This window comes from Nyctereutes procyonoides, unplaced genomic scaffold, assembly GCF_905146905.1.
Source record: "Nyctereutes procyonoides isolate TBG_1078 unplaced genomic scaffold, NYPRO_anot_genome, whole genome shotgun sequence".
Lineage (NCBI taxonomy): Eukaryota > Metazoa > Chordata > Mammalia > Carnivora > Canidae > Nyctereutes > Nyctereutes procyonoides.
In genome coordinates, this window is record NW_026575133.1 from 41,470,737 (window position 1) to 41,483,333 (window position 12,597).

Genomic DNA, 12,597 nt, shown 5'->3' on the forward strand with positions numbered 1-12,597 from the left:
AAGAACTTTTAAACTCTTCTCAGGGATCCCTGGGTGGTGCAGTGGTTTAGCGCCCGCCTTTGGCCCAGGGCGCGATCCTGGAGACCTGGGATCGAATCCCACGTCGGGCTCCCGGTGCACGGAGCCTGCTTCTCCCTCTGCCTATGTCTCTGCCTCTCTCTCTCTGTGTGTGACTATCATAAATAAAAAAAAAATTAAAAAAAAAGATTTTAAAAAAATAAAATAAAATAAAAATAAACTCTTCTCAGTTATCATTCTGCTGGTAGCAGCATTAGTACTGATATTCCCTGTTGTGTGTGTAATGTTGCCTAAAACAAATGAGTAATTATGAGCTTTCTTAACTATCATCCCCTGTGTCCTAAAAATCAAGATTCTCAGTGTGGAAGAAAGAATAGAGAGCTGTAATTTTTTAAAAGATTAAATAAAAAATCCATAGTCCTGAAATTTAATTGGAAAAACAGTATGAACTTATGAGGTATTTGATCTATTGTTCTATCTATATCTAATAGCTCCATCCATTGAAACAGCCTGGAAACAATGACCAGTTCGTAGCAATAAGCATCCCTGGAGTCCACATGGTGGTCACAAAATGCCATTTCCCACTAAAAGTCAGGGCTGCGTGGAGAAATGACTGAGAGCAGATCAGGGGAGAAAATGCACAAAGGGAGTCTGGAACATCTTGATATAAAAGATGGCACATAAGCCATTATGGATAGGCTATATGTAGACTAGGGTAACGTCAAAAGAACACAGAAACCAACCCACGGAGGTTCCCACTGGCCAATAACAGGACAATTTGAGCTTTGAACATAGTAATAATTGCAACAAATTGAAATTTTCCAAATTTACTTAAATCCACGAGTTCATGATGATATTGAAAAAACTGGTCACCTGCAGAGGATAATAAGGAACCAGCTTATTATTTTGCAAACTGATAAATATAGGGAATAAAGGAAGCATTTATCCTGCCTCTTCTGCATGAGCTATACCACTGGGTAACCTCATGGTACATGAGAGGAAGCATCTGTTTATAAAGAAATCCAGCAAATAAATGAAAAAGAAATGATGGAATTAAAATATCATCATCTTGTAGTGGTGGCAGCTGTGGTTCTTTTCATTACCTCATGTAGAACACTGGAACAGTCTCATCAACGATGCCATCATCTGTTTAACACTCTCAAGATATTTTCTCAAAGCCTATTTACTTATAAGTTGTGTGGAATGACAAAATTAATAAGCAATAAAATGTGAATCATAGCACAATGAAAATAATCTATGTCACCAGTTTGGACCCCCAGTGAATTAATGAATCTAGGGACGAGCATCCATAGCTACAAACACCACAAAGGGAGAGGCAGCCTAATATTATGTGGCCCCTAATGAACACATCACCACCTAGAGTCTTGCCAAAAAGACAAAGCTGAGTCTGATCAATCTTCTAGATCCAGTTGACAATGAGCAGCAAAGACAAAGGGCAGCAGAGCATATGGAACTGCCCATGAGTGGGCAGCAAACAAACCCCAGACTGTGGCAAACGCTAGGGTCCAAGAGCCTGGATTCTTCAACAGATAAAATTAAAGGAAAAGAAAAGGATGAGAGAAAACTCTGGAGATTAAAGAGAGGTAAAGATATATTTGCAGAGTGGGCAAGACTGGGGTGCCTGGGTGGCACAGTCAGTTAAGCATCTAACTATTGGTTTTGGCTCAGGGTCATAGGATAGAGCCCTGCGTTGGGGCCCCGCACTCAGCCCAGAGTCTGCTTGAGATTCTCTCTCCCTTTCCCTCTGCCCCTCCTGTTCATGCGCTTGTGTGCTCTCTAAAATAAGTAAATAAATCTTTTTTAAAAAGTGGTCAAGACTGAACCACCATTTCTAGAGATGCATACTTGGATGTTGGAACTATAAAGAAATGCAAGGAAGTGTTTACTAAAGAAACCAGGTAGTGGTTACTCTTGGGGTTGGGGGAGGGTACAACTGTGACTTGGGTGGGGAACATGGAAGTGCTGCTAGGGTGGCTGCAACATTCCATCTTTTGGGTTACAAGAGCATTTGGGGTGTTTGCCTCATAGTATTTCATTAAGATCCACCTTTGTGTATTTTTCTATATCTCTATTTCAAAAGAGTTGTAAGTAAAAAGATTATTTAAAAAGGAATCTTGAGGTGCCTGGGTGGTGCAGTCAGTTAAGTGGCTCTTGGTTTTGGCTGGGGTCATGATCTCAGGGTCATGAGATTGAGTAATGTAATGGGCTCTAGCAGAGTCAGCTTAAGACTCTCTCTCCTTCAGGCAGCCCTGGTGGCTCAGCGATTTAGCACTGCCTTCAGCCCAGGTTGTGATCCTAGAGACCTGGGATCGAGTCTGGCATCAGGCTCCCTGCATGGAGCCTGCTTCTCCCTCTGCCTGTGTCTCTGCCTCTCTCTCTCTCTGTGTCTCTCATAAAAAAATAAATAATAATAAAAAGACTCTCTCTCCTTCTGCCCCTCCCCCTGCGCACACTCTCTCCCCAAATAAATAAATCTGGAAACAATGAAAAGGAATGTTAAAAAATTGATGCATATGTCACATAGCACCATGGTACAAATAGTACACTTTGGGAAATGTTGAGCTTTTCCATAAACCTGGATATTGAGAGGCACTAGAAGCTACTCTGCCACAGGAAAGTCTCTCCAAAAACCTCTGTGCCCATTTGGACTGGGTGGACTTCATGGTGGTGGTAAGGAGAGTAGAGCAGGAAAAGGATGTCTGCACTGTACAGACTGAGGACACAAGGGGCAGCCAGTGAACACAGTGTAGATGGGATAGGAGGTGGGGGTTCCTATCTAAATATATCCTAAGCACTACTTAGCATATGCAGCTGAAACGCAAGATCTGTCTCAACCATAGCATCTCGTAGGTGGCCACCGGGCCCCTGAAAACCTGTACCAGGCCAACGGCGATGGCTAGAGATGTCACAACCAGCTTAAAGTCCTGAGGCATATAGAGACCTGCAGAAGTGTCTCCGAGGCACAAATCACCACAAATACTGGTAGAGACCTCCCAGGGTATCTGTCCAGCTCTCGTCCTCGTTTATGCACCCCTATCTGGGTAGACATGCCTGTGCTATATTATCCTGTCCACCTAATCATAGCTGATTGGATCAGAGAGGAACACCCTGTGTTGGAGATAGTACACTCCTGTGCTTTGCTATTTCCTATTTCCTATCCAGCACCTGTTTCCCCTCCCTCCTGTAGTGGCACCTCAAATTTCTTTTTAGACACCTCCCTTCCCCCATGTGGTCAGGGTAGGCTAACCTCATCTCCAGTTTAAGCTTAGATTAAACCAATAAATTATTCCTATCTCCAGGTGTTCAAGGAGTCCAGGCACAAGCCAATCACTGCATGTCACTCCCTTGGCCCTGTGACTGTTGATGGATGGGCACTTGACCCACGCTTGTCCAATTAGAATGAACCTTACAACTCCTGTAGGGAAGGATGAAATCCCCCTCCCTGCCTTCACTTCTGTGTGATATGCAGTGAGGATGAAAGGTCTAGGACTGCCACAGCTTTTGTTGATATTGAGGGAAGACAACCTGAGAATGAAGCCAGAACTCAAGCGTGCAGAGTCATGGATGTTGCAGAGAAATGTAGCAAGTTTTCTTTTTTTAATATTTTATTTATTTGAGAGAGAGAATGCACGCTCACACAAGCAAGGGAAGAAGCAGAGGGAGAGGGAAAGAATCTCAAGCAGACTTCCCGCTGATCACATAGCCTAAGATGATGGCTTAGGACCATTCACATAGCTCAGCAATGTCACACACACACACACACACACAAATGCCAAATGTATGTAAAGATCACATCTGAGTAAGGCCTGGATTGTATTACTGTCAATTTCTGGTTTAGATATTATACTAAAATTATGGGAGATGTTTACACTGGGGGAACTGAGCGAAAGGTAGACGGGGTTGCTACTATTGTTGCAAATACTTCTACTGTATTAAATTAAGGGTTTTTTAAAAGAAGATATGTAAGTGCATTGACAGTTCTGCATTTGATTTCAGGTCTTTATATCTCCCTGCTGCTCATCTAGCTCCTGAACAGGGGTGGTGGGGGTGAAGTGGGGAGGAGGCTGAGGCAGCATTCTCGAGTCCCCTGCCCTTCACAATTCCACATTTCAGCAGCATCATCAGGCCTTCCCTATTAAGCTGCTTCAATTTCCCAGTGAGACTGAGAGCAGAACAAGACAGCTCAAAGAGAGGCTGGCATACATGAAAGTGCATTATATCTGCCTTTCTGGAGGATGGGGCAGGCATCTGCATGCACATGCGTGCACACATGCAGACACACGCCCTTCCTCTGGCAACAACCTGGACTCACTCACAGTGCCACTTGTCTAAGGACTTGTCTAAGGGCTCCTGGCTATCTCCTACCAGACACAATTCATTTTCCACACTGGGACTTACAGTCTTGGCCTTTCAAAAGTCATCTTCTTGTTCCAAACCAACCCATTTCAGGTGAATAATTCAGTGTGGGTAGGAAATTAACCATCATGACTGTCCTCAGGTCCCTCTGAGTCCACTGATGCAAACACCCTGGGACCCAGGCTCTGCCTTTGTGCAAAATAACACCTGTGTGCAAAATAAGGTTCAGGGTCCAATGCCATTTCCTCAGCACCCTGGTGTGCTGCTGCCCTCTGCTGGTGACTTCTAGGTAGTACTTAGAAATCCTAAAAAAAAAACAAAAACAAAAACCACAATGGTCCAGTGGAGAGAGAAATGAGTAACGAACAAGAACAAGAAAGCCACAAATGAAGAAATGCAATGGGATAATCAGGATATGAAAAATATTTACCCCTACTGGTAACTAAATAATTTAAAATTATAACATCAAAGATATATTATTCCCCCTGAATCAGATTGGCTATGAGGGAAAACAATGGCAAAGTCTAGTGCAGTCCAGGGCTTGTCAAACGAGGCAAACACAGAAAGTGCTCAACCCCAACAGAGCACCCTCTAGAACCCACTAGGACTTGGGCACCCTGTGGTGATGCTCTAGCTTGCATAGCTGGGAGGAGTGTAAGCCAACACATCCTTTCTAGGGGAGCTTGGTTCTATACAGCAATGACCTTAAAAAAATTCTGACTATTCTATAGTGCCTGGGTGGCTCAACTGGGTAAGCATCTGCCTTCTGCTCAGGTCGTGATCTCAGGGTCAGTCCTGGGATCGAGCCCTGTGTCAGGGTCCACGCTCAGTGAGAGATCCTGTTTCTATTTCTTCCTCTGCCCCAACCCCCCTATGTGCTCTCTCTCAAATAAATAGAGAGCATGTACTCTCTCTCAAATAAATAAATAAAATATATTTTTTTAAATTCCAACTGATCTGAATCTCAAACATCCCACCTCTAGGAATTTCTCCTAAAGAAGTTATCAGACACAGACAATTGAGTAAAGAAATTATAACTGGAAGCTAATCTTCATACTGCCATGTTCTCAGTCAAAATACCCTCATTCTTCTCCCAGCAGCCAAATAGGCAGACATTTCAAAATATAAGACCAAAAGAAAAAAAAATTAGAATGAAGCCTGTGGTTCCTTTGAAACTGACTTCCAAGAGGCTGTCTTTATTGCTTAAAACCTTTCCCCTCCCCATTTCCACATCCACAGTAACGGGGCCTGATTTTACCTATTTCACTCCTTTATTGTCTATCTCCCAAACAAGAACAAAAGCTCCATGAAGTCAGAGGTATCATCTGATTCCTTCACAGTGCTTAGAACATGCCTGACACACTGTAGACAAACAATACTTGTTGAATGAATGAATCTATGGGCATTAGGCACCTCTGGAAGCAAGAGGGTGAATAAAGGTGACTCACTGCTCTCTAACAACAGAAAGTGCCATCTACCTTGGAACTGTGTTGAGTTTAGGGAACTCTTTTCTGTAACAGAGATCTAGGGAGGCAGTTCTACAGAGCTGTTGAGAGCAGAGACCACATTATTTTCTAGCTGGATGACCTTGGGCAGGTCATGTCATATCTCTGATCTTCAGTTTCATCATCTTAAAAAAAAAGACAATGACACAGGCTTCAAAAGGTTGATGTGAGAACTGAATTATGTAGTCCATGTAAAGTGCAGAGCAGAGTGCCCTAAACAGAAAAGTTGTTCAGTAAGTGTTACTTGTTAGCAGTCTTCATTATTGCTAAGAATCTGTATTTTTCCTTGAGAGGTGGGGAGGAGGAAAGTGGGGAGAAACCAGGCAAGATTAGGAGGCCTCAGCACTGCACCCAGATAGGCAAGACCATGTTCTCTGCAGAGGGTAAGGAAAATGAGGGTATCACTCAAAGTCTGAAGAAGAGGTTTTTAGAGAAGAGCTAAACGGAGGCCAGGTGAGGGCTGGCCCAAGGTGAGCACCATCACAGGGATGATGGCAGGTCAGGAGTTCCATGGGGTGACCAACAGGGGTAGGGAGCTGAGGCCCAGGGGAGCCAATAAGCGCAGACGAGCTACAGCCACAATGTGGAGGAACTGACCCAGGTGGGTGAGACAACATCCCGCCATCACAAAATGCTAGATGAATGTGACAACCATCGAAGACAAAGGGCTGATATCTGTGCTACATATCTGTAAACCTCCACTTGAATAGGAATATTTTTCACATAAAATACTAGAAGGCCAGTTATCCAATGGCAATACAAATCAATACATCTGCATCATGGAATTCAAAACTAGGGCATGGCACTGTTCTTGCTGACATCTATTGCAGCTATCTAATGTTGAGTAACAAGCTACCCCCAACTTGAAGCTTAAATAATACCAGCATTTACAGACAGTACCCAACACAATAGTTCAATGTAAGATTTTTTTACTTCACAGCAGTGCAAAAACAAGACACATTTGGTGGAAACCGTACTTCAAATTTTGAATTTGGGTCTTTTCTCAGGCTAGCAGTGTGCAGTACGATCCTCCCATCATGCTGAGCAGCAGCAGTGAGCTGCAGTTCTCAGCCAGCCACACGATCAGGAGAGTCGGAGAGTCAACAACTTGTACGTACAACCATTGTTTGTCACTTTATATTCAGTGAATTACACAACATAGGCAACACTTCATTATAAAATAGGCTTTGTGTCAGATGACCTTGCCCATCTGTAGGCTAATTTGAGTATTAGCATGTTTAAGGTGGGCTAGGCTAAGCTATGATGTTTGGTAGGTGTTTTAAATGCATTTTTTATTTATATTTTCAGTTTACAATGGGTTTATCAGGACACAATCTCATAAGTCAAGGAAGATTTGTACTCTATCTTCCTCACCTGTCTGCAATCTGTGAGGGTTTGGCAGGGAGAGCTTGTCTTTGCTCCATCTGGCACCAGCCTCAAACGCTGGGTGCTGGAATTACCTAAAGTCTTGCTTTCTCAGGTAGCACCTGTCCTGTGAAGACTCTTTGGGCATCTCTCTCTCTCCCTTCTTCCCTCCTTCCTCCTGCCCCTGCCCTCCCAAGTGATCTCTCCAGCAAAGCCAAGGGATTTCTAAGGCATGCATCCCAAGAAAGAGCTAGGTGGAAGCTGTATCACCTTTCCTAATCTATCCTCAGATGTCACTCAGCATCACTCCTGCCACATTCTATTCAATAGAAGTGTGTCACTGAGATGGGTCCATATTCAAAGGGAGGGGAATCAGGCTCTACCTTTTGTGGGAGAAGTATATCAAATAATTTGTAGACATACTTTAAAACCACCACAATATGGAAAGATGTTCACAATACTAAGAAAAAACAAATTACAGAATAATATGAACAGCCTGGGAGCACAAGAGCCCCTTTGCTATCTATGCATTCTTAGTCCTGGAGCTTGAACCTGGCCACCCCCAGCCTCCCAGAAGTATAGCCATGCCTTAATTTCTGATGTAGTCTAAGTCAGCTCTGGATATAAATCCCAGCTCTGGCACATAGTAACTCAGAGCTGTTTCCCCAGTAGTAAAACCAGAGTTATAATAGCATTTACCTTACAGTTCGTGTAAGGATCCAGGAAGCCACCTATTAGAAGTGCTTAACCCAGCACCCAGTATATAGAAGTGCTCAGGCGCTAGCAGCTCCACCTGGACAGGCCTAGACTGGAGGAGGTCTCACACTGGGAGCCAAGATGCTCCTGAAGAATTTCTGGCAGTGACAGGATGCTGTTCCACGTTCCACTAGCACCCCACAACAGTGGAGTGTGGCTCCACCTTCCAGAGCTCCAGGTAACTGCAAAGCTACCCTCCACCCACACCTGCACCAGACTGCGCCTCACCAGTTCCTGTAGCACAGGCATTTAGGGCAGGGGAAGGCATTCCCTATACTGAGCACCTTATAACTGAGCACCAGGCATGAGGAGTATGGCTCCTGCTCTCAACAAGCTCATAGTCTAATAAGGGAGGCAAATAAATTACAAAGGACTATAAGGCAAAAAACTGGTGGGAAGACAGAAAAAGGTCTAGGGTACCAAATGGTGCACTACTTAAGCTCCCTGGCAATGGGAGCTTTCATGGATGAGTATTTGCCAGGTGGACAGGGGCAAGGGAAGGAGAAAACCCAGACAGAGCAAACTGCATGAAGGCCAAGAGGCTCAATGGTGCAGATGGTCATGGCACTATCTGAACCACAGGTCAGGGAAACTGAAGCATAGGGGGTGAGGAGTGGAGAGATGTAACAGGGTTTGGGCCCACAGCATGACAGGCTTCTCATGACCAGATAAAAACTTGGACTTTATGAAGGGGAAGCCACTGTAGTCTGCAGCAGGACTACTTGAAAGATCACGAGGGAGGCAGTGGGCGGCTGCGCTGATGGCAGAAGCAGCTGCTGCCACACAGCAGGGAAGCACAGAGAGGCTGAAATTTATATTCTCCCAAAATATGTGTTGAAGCCCTAACCCTAATGTGACCAACCATTCTTGGGGATAGGATTTAAAGAGGCAATTAAGGTTAAATGAAGTCATGAAAGTGGGGTCCTAATCCAGCATGACTGGAATCCTTATGAGACAGACACCAGGCATGCACAGGCACAGAGGAAAGGCCATCTGAGGCCCCAGGGAGAAGGGGGTCATATGCCAGCACAGAAGAGAGGCCTCGGAGACACCAAGTTTGCCAACGTCTTGATCTTGGACTTCCAGCCTCCAAACCGTGAGGAAAGAAATTTAAGTCCCTAGTCTCTGGTATTTTGTTATGCCAGCCCTACAAAAAAGTATACTTAGCAATTGGTGGACGCCATTTACTATCTGCATAGAGCTGGAAAGCAGCACGTAGAGTTGCCACTCAGCTGCTGACTACACATGATGGCAGAATGAGCAGAGACAGAGATTTGGGTGTTATGAATAGAAGTGGATCCATAGCGGGACACCTGGGTGGCTTGGCAGTTGAGCGGCTGCCTTTGGCTTGGGTCGTGATCCCAGGATCCTGGAGCTGAGTCCCACGTCAGGCTTTCCGCGGGGGGCCTGCTTCTCCCTCTGCCTGTGTCTCTGCCTCTCTGTGTCTCTCATGGATAGATAAAAATCTTTTAAAAAAAAAAAAAGGTGGAACCATGGGAATGAATCACAGAACCTATGAAGAATGTTTTAGAAATAAAAGAGGTCACCATGGAACCCTACCAAATGCCTACAACTAAGACTCTAAAGGAAGAGATGCCCCTGAAGAAATTTTAGAAGCAGGGGAACACAAGGCAAATCTAGAGATTGGTGCCATGAAAACTTAAAGAACATTTAAGTGGGAGCAATAGTGCCAACTGTAACATAGAGATGAAAGCAGACAGGGGAGCCTGGGTGACACAGGTTAAGCATTGGATGGACTCTTGATCTCTGCTCAGGTCACGATCTCAGGGTCATGAGATTGAGCCCCACATTGAACTCTATGCTCAATGCAAAGTCGGCTTGAGATTCTCTCTCCCTCCCTAAAATAAATAAATCTTAAAAAAAAAAAAAAAAAGAAAAGATAGACACGATTAGGGAGTTGGTGCCTTCTCCTTGACAAGAAAATCAGCAGGTGGTTATCAGGAGTCATGCAGCAAACAATTTAGGTGTGAGGAAGGAAGTAGAAACAGAAAGGGTAGACAACTCTAGAGACTGCTAAAAAAAAAGTGGTGGTTCAGAACATCAGGTTCAGGGAAAGTCTCTTAAAGTATACAATTTCTAGTCACATGCAGCTTCAGAGGAGAGGCGACAGAGGCCGAACTCTGGGGACAGAAGAGGCAGATCGACATGGCACAGGTGACAAATTACTCACCTGGAAGGAGGGATGTCTTTTCCACTGTAACAGGAACAAAGCCATTAAGGCTGGAAGCGGATTTCATAGGTGGAGAGAACCTAATGCTCTTTTCACTATGAAGCAGGAAAATTCAGTCATGCACTGAGTGAAGGATGGAGCAAACTACTTTTAAAGAATGGTGAAACTAGACTGGCTGCAGGCAGTGAGCATGCACTGCCTCATGACAGACGATGGGATGGCCCAACAGCTCTGAAGACCCAGTTATGTATAGAGACAACAGACATGTTGTAGTGGCACCACCCTGCAGCCATGGGACTTCTCCAGCAGCAATATGAAGTGCTATAGGAGTTCCTTTTCTCTTTAGATTTTCCTTGTGTTTCTCTGCCCATTCTAAAATGTCTTTAGGGGCAAGGGTCACCAGACTGGCTCAGTCAGTAGAGCACAGAACTCTTGATCTCAGAGTGAGGGGTTCAAGATCCACATTGGGCACAGAGCCTACTTGATAAATTTTTTTAAAAAGTAGAATCATGGAGTGCCTGACTGGCTCGGTCAGTTGAGTGTCTAACTCTTGGTGTCATGATTTCATTGCAGTGGGATCAAGCCCCATATTGATTCCAAGCTCAGCGGGGAGTCTGCTTAGGATCCTCTCCTCCCCCACCCCCGCCCATCCCGCTGTTGTTCACACACTCTCTCTAAATAAACAGATCATTAAATATAAATAAAAATAAAATTTCTTCAGGAGCATCTCTCTTCTTAGCATCCAGCTGGGAGGTGTTTGCCAGGGTTCTACTGTGACCTTCCTATTTTACTTATATATGGTCTCCATACATTCTATGATTCCACTCCCATGGTTCCACCCACTTCCTGCAACTTGAAAATGTAGAAAGGTAAGTAACTAGATGAATCCATACTGGGGTCTGGCTCGGGAAAAGCAATGTAAGAACAGGCATAAATGACCCCAAGAAGAGTTAAGACTGTACCCTTATCTTTCCTTTCTCCATCACTTACTTCCTTGTGGGTTTTAACTTTAAGAACCAACAGTTCTCATCCCAAAAAGACCGAACATTCCCTTTTTATAATGAACACTTAGTTACCACGCACCTTTACTGTCCTGAGGTCAAGTCACAGATAACCTGCCTAACAGACATAAGTTTTAAAAGATCCATTTAATGTCCTCAAGGTAATGTTATGGAGACACAAAGTGAAATTTATAATAAAAATTAGATTTCAATTTGTAAATCTTAAGCCTAACTACAAGAAAAGACTTAATGAAGCAATCAGATGCTCATGGCTATATACAAATCCTCAAGAAGAAACAGGTATAATCACAGAATGGTCAAATTATGCTATACTTGAAACTCAAATATGTATATGAAAGCCTTCAGGTCCAGTAAAAATCAACTGCTGCATTTCAAAAAGTGTTTGAAGTCTCAGGCTGTTAGAATAATGACTCTAATTATAAAAACTAGAACGTGATTTGGTTTCCAGCAACCCATCAGACAGAGAAAATGCAAATATGTAGTATGTCACAAGCTATTAATCATTTTAAGAGTCTTTGGTCACCACTCCATTTTCTATAACTCAAAAGTATGGGGTAAGGGGGAAATCCTACCATTAGCAATGGTCATCTCAGATTTGGAACACAAGAACAGCCTATACTGGAGGTTTTGACTACCTCCCTAATACTACCCATGTAGGAACCAGAATGCCTCTCATTTGGACAGACATAAAGACCAGAGGACTTCAGAAAGCAAACGACTTAAAGAAGGTGGCTAGAGGCACTGCTACCAAGCTAATTCTGTTTAATGCTGCTGTGTGTCCATACTAAGATGTTGCCCTATTAATGATACCTCTTCTGAACACTAAATAAAACACCTATGCATATTTCAGACCTAAGCCCAGCCATGAGAGCATGGCAGATGGGGAACCCAACAGAGCAATGAATATCCCAGCTATTCCCACAATTCCTGGAGCCCCATCCCCATCCTCCCTGCTTCATCACAAAGTGGTTCAGTGGGTTTGAGAAGCAGAGGCTGTGGTGTGTTGGGTGTCAGCTAAAAGCAAGATGAGTCCTCAGAGGAAGGAGCAGGTAAAAGGATGCCAAAGGTCTATCTGGGGAGCAGACTAATTATAGTATGTACTGCTTAAGCAAGCACTTAGGGAGCCGACTCTGTAACACAAGGAAGATGACAGGATATATGAGCTGGGAGATCTAGGAGTCTGTGTGCCACTTACCATCAGGGTACTCTGAGTCTCTAAGTCCCCTTTCCTCACATGTAAAGTGAAGAGGACTGTAGTAATACTTACCCTTACCAGCCTGAGGAGATTGTTTGAGTGGATGGGATTCAATGGCTTATTATACATGAAGACACTTTACACAGCACTTCACAAAGGTGTTCTTAG